The sequence below is a fragment of the Coenobita brevimanus genome, chromosome 30 (assembly GCF_032717465.1).
Source record: "Coenobita brevimanus isolate Jiangsu-jjx chromosome 30, ASM3271746v2, whole genome shotgun sequence".
NCBI classification, from domain to species: Eukaryota; Metazoa; Arthropoda; class Malacostraca; order Decapoda; family Coenobitidae; genus Coenobita; species Coenobita brevimanus.
The window spans coordinates 11,010,874-11,020,550 of NC_136983.1; the positions used below are offsets into that span (position 1 = coordinate 11,010,874).

Below are 9,677 nucleotides of genomic sequence, written 5' to 3' on the forward strand. Positions count from 1 at the left end.
GTTAGAAAGGTTTTTAGGAAGGTGCCAGAAGGAGTAGGAAGAATTCGAGTTGGAGAGTTGAGAACATTTAGTACGGATGAAATTATTCTTAGCAGAGCGAAGAACAGACTTTGCACGATTCCGGGCAGAAACGTAAAGATGATGTGATTCAGGGATGGGTTGGCTCCTGTACCTTTTGTACGCCCTCTCCTTGTTGCGGACAGCATTGGAACAAGCATGATTAAACCAAGGCTTTCTTGCATTAGTCAAAGGATATGAGAAAGGAAAGTATGCTTTCATGCCCGAGAGAATAACCTCCGTAATGCCCAAGGCACACTCAGATGGCTCCCGGCCATGGAAGCAATAATCATTCCAGGGAAAATCAAGGAAGTACTGCCTAAGGGCCTCCCAGTCCGCAGCTCCAAAATGCCACAGACGATGTTTCCCTGGAGGGTCCACAGGCCGTACCGGAGTGATTGGACAGGTTAAGGTTATATGGTTGTGATCGGAGGAGCCCAATGGAGAGAAAAGATTAACAGAGTAAGCAGAAGAATTAGTTGTGAGGAAGAGGTCAAGTATGTTGGAGCTCACTTCAAGGCAGCCAGGGATATGGGTAGGGTGCTGTACAAGCTGCTCTATGTCATTAAGGATAGAAAAGATGTAGGCTTGTTTACCAGTTGGATCAGTGAAGGGAGAGGAGAGCCAAAGGTGGTTGTGAACATTGAAATCTCCTAGAATGGAGATTTCAGAGAAAGGAGAAATGGATAGAATGTGTTCCATCGTAGAAGTAAGATAGTTGAAGAATTTTTGATAGTCTGTAGAATTAGGGGATAAGTAAACAGCACAGATATATTTAGTCAGAGAATGACAGGAAAGCCACAGCCAGAGTGTAGAGAATTCAGAAGAATCGAGTTCAGGAACACGAGAGCAAGATAAGTCGTTGCGTATATATACACAACAGCCACCTTTGGGTTTGAAATGAGTATAGAGAAAGTAGGAGTATACAGAAATGGGTTTGCTGTCAGTTGCCTCAGACAGTAAAGGCTGGCATACTTTACTTGACAAATCTTTAACTGAGCAATAAACTCAGTCGGCCATGACTTTTCTAGCTGTCAGTGCAGCATAAGGTCAATTATCCCCTCTTGCATTTGAAGGGTCTCATCTTTCCCTATCCACTCGTCTAAGTAGGCAGTGAGATGGTTGAGGAACTGAACAGCAGTCTCCTTTTCTTGAAGACACGCCCTCATGAACTGACTCCTGGCATCGTCAACCATGAGACCATACCCTTCGATGAGTGCAGCCTTCATCATGTCATAGGTGAGATTGTCTCCACGAATTCTGTGGAGAATATCGAGGGCAGGGCCCTCAAACAAGCTAAGAAACTGGAGCTGCTTAGCTGCCTCATCCAGCTGGTACAGCTGCACCATGTCATTGAAACGATCTGTGAACGGCTCGATTTGCTTGCCTTCCTTGTATGAAGGAAGCTTGAGGCACAGGGTTGCCAGAACATGTGCTGGGAGAGCACTCGTGGAGCTTGAGTCGGCTGCACCAGATGTGCCTGAAGCCAAGGAGTCTTGCTTGAACTTCAACACCTCAGGCTCATGTTTCTCACGTGCCTTACGCTCGGCACGCTCGTGTTCTCGCTCGTGTTCATGTTCTCTGTCGCGTTCTTCATGCTGAATTTCACGCTCTTCACGGGCATCACTCTCACGTTGCTGTTCTGTGAGAGCACATGAGGCGCTGAGTTCATTACCGGGCTAAGCGCCAAAATGGCCGCCAGGCACCTACACGCACCAACAAGTAGCTAAACCATCCCTCTATAAGTTGGAAGTAAAAAGGTGCTAAGAAACAACCTACAAAAGGGATCAAAATCCTGGTTAAGTAGATGTGTGTGTTGCACTGTCATGCCACGTAGCAAAAAAAACAGCCTGGTTCCGCAATAGTGCTCAAGGCGGGCAAGTGGGTCCAGACCTCTGCCAGCTGTATGGTCGCATTTCCTATGAGTTCAGCCTTTCCTGTGTTCCTTATGTTGACTCCCCGTGGTGTTGAAGCGAATGTGAGAGCATTACCAGGCTATATCCCAGCCCCTTTCCTTACCCCCTTTGAAGCTGGCCAATCAGATAGTCGGGTTGCACTGCAGCTAGCCAATAAGCTGACACCTGACACTACTCCCATCAGCAGCTGTAGTGCATAGTAACTTGCTGCCTTCTCATTATTATTATTATAATATTTTTTAACCATTATTACTATTATTATTATTGCTATTGTGTTTGTGAAGCTACTGGTACTCGTGGCAGTTTTCTTGTTTTTTTTTTTTCATGTTATGGGTTCACTTTTTTATCATTCATGTTACAGGGGTTGTCTTATAATGTCCTCATACATTGAATGCTGTCTTACTTTTATATTATTATGAGCAATATAATAATTTATTATGTTTTTCTTGATGTTTGTGATGTGGTTCGTGTTTATTGGTGGTTAAAAACTCTGAGAAAAACACGCACAAAGTTTCCGACCTTTTTGTGAAAATAATAAGACTTATGTCATAGAACTTTGATTTTATTCCACAGTATGACACTCCTGGGACATTATGCTAATATATTATTGACATCTTATAATGTGTTTCTGTAGTTATTAGTAGGATAAAAATATTTCCTTGGCCGATCGGTCCAGCAGTGGGGGGCAAAATTTTACTTCTTCACACGATATCATGATTTATGACAGATAAAGCAAAACAGAGGTTATTGCAATAAAAAAAATATCATAGGCTACATTAAAAAAAAAAAAACACACAGATCAAAATAACACAAGCAGTTACCGAGCTATCAAAGTTTTGAAGTCGCCAGACTTTAAACGCATTTTCTGGCATTTTGTAATTTTGGTGCTTAGCCTGGTAATGAACTCAGCACCTCACATAGTCTTTAATATCCTGGGGATTGTAAGTCCCATATCCTTGGCTTCCTGTATATATAAACTGGTTGCCATGATGCTAACTGAGACTGAGTGAACTAAAGACTGACATACTGATTGGTGTTTCGCAGAGGACTGCTAATAATCGAAACTAAAGAATAAAGGCACAGGCTGGTGGTGACCGGTTCTATGCAGTTAAACTGGTAAAGAAAGAAAGAAAGAAAAATGCTACTTATTGGGAAAACTTTTACATAAAATTAATAAAGCAGCATCCATAACCACCAGTAAGATAGTGCCTATAGAATTTAATGGTATCTAATACCTAGCTAAGAGTGAGTTTAAAATTTCGTTAATAACTTTAAAGCTAGAAGTTAATATCCTGGAATGAGGTCTCCAGAAGTCATGGGGGAGGTGGAAATACGAATAAAATGCTAATATATATATATATATATATATATATATATATATATATATATATATATATATATATATATATATATATATATATATATATATATATATCAGTTGACACAAGGAACTTATTTGTGAAATCTAGTAAATTTTACTTTATGGTGGCATTGTTCACCGATTCTCTAAAGACGAGAATTTTATGAACTTTCTTAACAATACACAGCGGAGACTAACTACTCACGAATGCTGAATTGTTGACACTGTTGATCTCTGAGAATGTGTGATCATTGCCCCCTTGACAATCAGCAGTAATAATGAGACAAGTTCTTGCTGCTGCTTAACTCCTAGTTGGCACAACGGATTGAAGAATTAATACCAAAGAACTGGCCTAAATACCAGTTGTGATTAATATAAGAAATCTGTGCAAACTGGGATAACCAATTAAAGAAAGCACAATGTGAAGAAATCAAACACGATTCTACATTTTCATTAAGCTCAGAGAAAGGAACTGCAAATTTATTAATTAAAACAAAAATTTACGTTACAAGAATCTTAAAATGAATTCAAATATCAAAGGAAATACACTCACTCACTCACATTCAAATAGCTAATTAATCTTAAGCCTAGGAAAAAGATCGGAAATACTAGTCAGTGGAGGGAATGGAGCTATAGCTGCGAGGAGGCTGGGCATCTCCAACTGCTAAGGTCCAACTACCACCGATCACCAACTCAGTGGGGAGATACGGGAAATCGAAGAACTACTGGAGACTAGCTGCTGTGATGAGGGTCTTGCTCAGCATTGCACTCAACAACTCTTACTCCCATGTTGTCCATCACCAACTGACTAATGTAACCAAGCCGAGTACAACGGCATGCAAAATGGGTGCGGCTCAACTCAATGGTCAGAAAAGCAATGCGTGGGAATGACAATTACACAAAAATTATTGCTCAGTGAAACACACTGTCACTACAGAATGACAGTCACTTAAGAAATCAATGACAAAGGTTATGAAAACTTGTTACAATCGAGTGCAAAAGTGAGCAGTTAACAGACTGAGGAAAACTCTACGGATTTCAACATCCTTTGAGCATTCCCAATATAATACTAATACAATGTCGCGAATTAATTCGTGACATCCATTCTGAGGGCTCTGCAGCTACTTCCTCTACTGATAAAGCAGAACTCTTCACCCAGACTTTCTCCTCCAGTTCTACTCCAGACGTTTCCGGCGCCTTCCCTCCATCACTTCCTCCTTCTGACTTCTCCACGGCTGACATTAAAATTTCTTTGATTTATGTATCTTCTGCCATCACTGGCCTCATTACTAACAAAGCATATGGGCCTGATGGGGTCCCTCCTGTTGTTCTCAAAAACTGTCCTTCTTTGCTTACACTCTGCCTAGGTTACTTCTTTCTCCTTTGTCTGTCAACTTGTATCATTCCTTCCTGCTGGATATTTGCTCTAATTCAACTTGTCCAAAGAAGGGTAACGACTCCCAAACCTCTTACTATCGTCCAATTGCTTTATCATCCTGTATTTCTGTATTTCAAAGGTTTTTGAGTCTAATCTAAACAAAAAATAAATAAATAAATAAAACATCTTTCCTATCACCACCTTCTTTCAGATCGTCAGCATGGGTTCTGCCAGGGACACTCCACTGGAGATTCTATCACCTATGTCTCAGACATCTGGTCATCCTCCTTTCGGGACTATGACAAAAGCTTTGCCATTGCAAATGTCATCTCAAAGACTTTCGAGTGAGCCTGGCATTAATCTTTCATTTTCAAGCTGCCCTCTTAGAGTTTCTATCCTTCTATCTGTGCCTTCATCTCTGGCTTCCTTTCTGATCATTCTATAGCTGCTTTTATAGATGGTCACTGTTTTTTTCCGAGGTTATCAATAATGGTGTTCCTCAAGGCTCTCTCCTAACACCATCTGTCTTCCTTTTATTCATCAGTGGCCTTCTAAGCTGTACATCTAATGCTACCCAGTTGCTGTATGTGCTTATGACTCAACCTTCACCTTTCCATTCGCTTCCTGCAGCATTCATCTCATCAGTTACTTAAACAAACAAGGGATGAGTCTATGGCATACCTAATGGCTGACTTGGCTCATATCTCTCATTAGACTAAAAAATATATAGTTGTTTTTAAGGTATCAAGAACTAAGTTCTTACATCTTCCAACCCAACAAAATCTTCCGCAGAAGCATCCTCTAATTTTTACCTTTATCCAACTCAATCTTGCATCATTTTAAAACATACTTGTGGTTTCATTCTTTCAGAGTTTACCTTGGAACGATGATATTACCTCTCGTCTAAAATCTACTCCAAGTGTGTGCTAAGCCGACTCCGAACCCTTTTTGCCCCTGCACAGTTTTTGGCTTAATACACAGGTTTTATTTGCCACTGGGTTGAGCACAACTCTTCTTTGTTGGAAGGCTCCTTACAAACAGCTCTTCTCAACAAGATGGAGTCAAAGGTTTTTCGTCTCATTAACACTCCTCCTCTTACTGCCTCCCTTCAACCTCTGTCTCTTTCTGCACTGTAGCATCTTCATCTCTTTTTAGTTGCTACTTCAATCGTCACTGCTCCTCTGAACTGTCTGCTTGTATCCCTCCACCAAAACGCCAGGTGCGTAGTACCCGTCTAGCAACAAACTCGTGTTCATTTCCCGTCCAACTCTCTAATGCGACAGTTAACCGTTTCTTCCAGTGCTTCATGTATGCAACAGATCAACTCTGGAACTGTCCCACTTTGTCTGCATTTCTTACTGCCAATGATCTTCAGATTTTCAAACGCAGTGTCCAGTCATCTTCAAATTATCGGATTTTGAATTTGGCTCTCTGTTTTCTTGTTTTTGTTTTTTTTTCTTGAAGGGCTCCTGGCCTTTGGTTCATTCTTTCTTGCATAAAAAAAAGGGAGCACCCGCACCTACCACCATATATATATATATATATATATATATATATATATATATATATATATATATATATATATATATATATATATATAGTCAATCAATGTAATGTGTATGAGTGAGCGTTTTTTCGCTTCTTTCACATGTACGGCAATGGACGTCGACATAATTATCGTCTGTCTTTACAAGGCCGAGCAATAATGTTTTTGCCCAGCTCTGTGTGCGTGTGTGTGTGTGTGTGTGTGTGTGTGTGTGTGTGTGTGTGTGTGTGTGTGTGTGTGTGTGTCAGTGTTGTAGGTCTCGAGACTGGTCTTGGCCTCGAGACCGGCCTCAAGATCAGTTTGATGTGGTCTTGGTCTTGATCTTGGTCTCGCTTGACATGGTCTTGGTCTTGATCTTGGTCTCGCTTGACTTGGTCTTGGTCTTGATCTTGGTCTTGAAGTTTCTGGTCTCGGAATTTTGGCTCGAGACCAGCTCGAGACCAGCATTACAAAGTGCATCGCGGCGTGGGGAAGGTCGGAATTTATGATCATAAACGGAGAAAAATCATGGCTGATTCGATTCACAGCACGCCATACAGCGTTGTACTGTATAAAGATATCGCCTGGCTAGCACTACGGTGATGATGCATGAGCTGAGCCCTGCAAGTGCCAATAGAGCGAGTGTGAGTTGAGAAAGCATGAATGACGTGGCCATTCTTGCAGTGATAATCTCCGTTTGCACGCACGCATGTTTGCTCTGATCACCTCCGTGTACTTCATATACGTGTATGGCGTATGCAATCCCCGCACCCTACGTACACGTACACCGCAAGTTTAGCTAGTTCACTCGGAAAACGTAACCCCCCAAAATTTCTGTTTTCCTATGCTTGTTTCTTCATGCCAATGATGCAATGAAAGCAGAAATATATTACCTAGATGTTCAGTTGTTCACATATATTAAATTTTGTAAATATATCTCCTCCTTTATCGGGGCATAGCCAGGATTTTGGAGCGATGGAGGTCAAGTCAGACATCAGTGGCTTCCACCCTTTCGAGTTATGACCCTTCTGAGCTTCCAGATGGCTATCACAGAGGCCTGCAGTTACTTCTGTGACCTATTTAGAAGAAATCAGAATATTTTTTAGTGTTTCACAGCCACCCTCGTATTTCATACAACTTATTCACCTATGAGCGAGGGGCCATGGCCTTGTGGCCTAGTGGAGGTAAAGTGGGGGGGCCACCAGGGGGCCAATAAATCATCTATAGTAGCAAGAAGGGAAGGGCAGACTCGAATGAGGGCCCCTTTCAAGAGGGATTATTAGTGAAAACTGTTCTCATAAACAAATAGTGGGCACGACCATAAGAAGTATTTGGAGCACTTATGGAAGTAAAATATATATTTTATATTCACGAAAATTTTTGGCTTCCCACCTCTGCATCCAGAAACCCCTTCGGTCTCTTGTGTAATTAGTCCCCCTCGACTGTTCACGAGAAACGAAAGATGAATATGTTATTTATGGAACATTTGGGCACGGGTAAAGCTCGGAGAGAAGTGCGAAAATTAGTCTTCCGAAAACCAGCTTTCGCATGAGGAAGATGCAGCTATCCATGAGTACGGTGGCACTGATAAAGTATGCAACACCATACATTATAACTTCAAAACCATACTTTCAAAAGTTTAAAAACTTAAAAAAGTATCAAAAGTCGTAACATCGGTGTGCAGGGCCATAGAGAGCTATGACCGCGCCCTGGGGTGCCTGGAAAACATTTGACACAGGCCAGAAAAAGAAGCAAAATTGTCACAGTCCTGGTGTGGGCCCTGGTCCCTCCATACTCTTCAGTTTTGGCCTCGGGAATTATCCCCATTGCCCTCTTCTCTCTTTCATTCTTCTTAGTAATTGTCTTCCCAGAAACTCCTCGACCTCATTCAACTCATGTGCGATAATCAACTTAAATTCATTTAAAAAACGGTGTTGAGTATCGCATCGATACATAATCTGCAACGGGGTGATTGGAGTACTAGTGCACTCATTCGAGGGGCCGAGACGCCAGTAAAAATTGACCAGCAGTGCAGCACCTGCAGGCTGCAGCTACTTTTCATTCATTCAGCAGACACATAAATTCTTGGTCTTGGTCTTGGTCTCGGTCGGTCTGGTCTTAGTCTTGGTCTCGGAGGATCTGGTCTTGGTCTTGGTCTCGGAGGGTCTGGTCTTGGTCTTGGTCTCGGAGGATCTGGTCTTAGTCTTGGTCTCGGAGGGTCTGGTCTTGGTCTTGGTCTCGAGGTGCCTGGTCTTGACTACAACACTGGTGTGTGTGTGTGTGTGTGTGTGTTCCCACTATATCTCATGGACGGCTTGAGCTTCATCATTCATTCATTGCCAGACGCCATGTATCCCAGACGGGGTGGCCAAGGGCTTAGAGTTAATTATTTTACAGGGAGGGGCACTAATCCTCCACCAACCCCACTTGACACGTAGGGATGCCAACAGCATCTGGTGTTCCCAGGCGGTCACCCATCCAAGTACTAACCAGACCCAACGTTGCTTAACTTCGCTGATCGGACGGGAAGCGGTGTACTCAACCTGGTATGGCCGATGGCTTGAGCTATTAGCATGAAAAACCTTCAGGGAATCAAGATATGGCCAAAATCTTGTAATTGGCCAATACCATAATCTGGCGGACGAATGCTTTTCTTTCATTCTTTTTGCATTAGGTCAGGGCACCTCTAGAGAGTGTCAGAAAAATACCAAACACAAACTTGAGAGGCATTCAGTGGAGCACATCTCTCCAACAAGGGCAACATAATTTCCAAACCACTCTTCATAATGGTTTAGGTTTTCACATCACTGATTAGGGTTTAGCAAAAAGCGTTTTCCTGATCCAGAATCTAATACGATCCAGATCGGTCCTAGAAGTTAATCGATTGTTCCTTGGGACGTGGGCTATTTACCCACCGAATTTGGTCCAAATCTCTCAGTTTTTGCCCTGCCAAAAGACAAAGAAACTTACAAATAAAAAGGACTGAAAAAATACTCTCAGTGTCGGAGAGAATTATGGCGATCGCTCATGATGTGACGAAGAGAATTGAAGGAAATAGGGACGAAAATATGCAAAAATAATTTCATATACTTTTAAATAGATTTGGTCATTGAGGGCTTATTAACCCCTTAACCGCGGGTATTGTTTTGGTCTGACTGTCCTCTCCCGCTGGGGTTTCAGCCAAATGTAAACAAACCTTTAAACCTTAATAACTCTGCACAGAATAAAGCTAGAGAAAAAAATAAGATACCATTAGAAAGTACAAACCTTCAGCTTTCCATTGATGTAGGTTTCATGACTTCGTTGACTTTCACAGGACGGGGAGAGCCGTTAGAAGTGAGGGGTGTGAAATAACTATTTTACGCCCCACACACCAGTACCAAATGCCAACCACTCTCTCATAATAGTAAAATAAACATATATGAACACTGTACATACGAT

The 9,677-nt window shown here is 41.9% G+C and overlaps 1 non-coding gene across 1 annotated transcript; it reads right to left on the reverse strand.

Annotated features, from left to right (window-relative positions):
* Positions 1-8,677: 8,677 nt before the first annotated feature.
* Positions 8,678-8,796, reverse strand: LOC145395344 (5S ribosomal RNA). The gene has a single exon (XR_013896587.1). It is a non-coding gene; the product is annotated as a 5S ribosomal RNA (ribosomal RNA).
* Between the last annotated feature and the right edge of the window lie 881 nt (positions 8,797-9,677).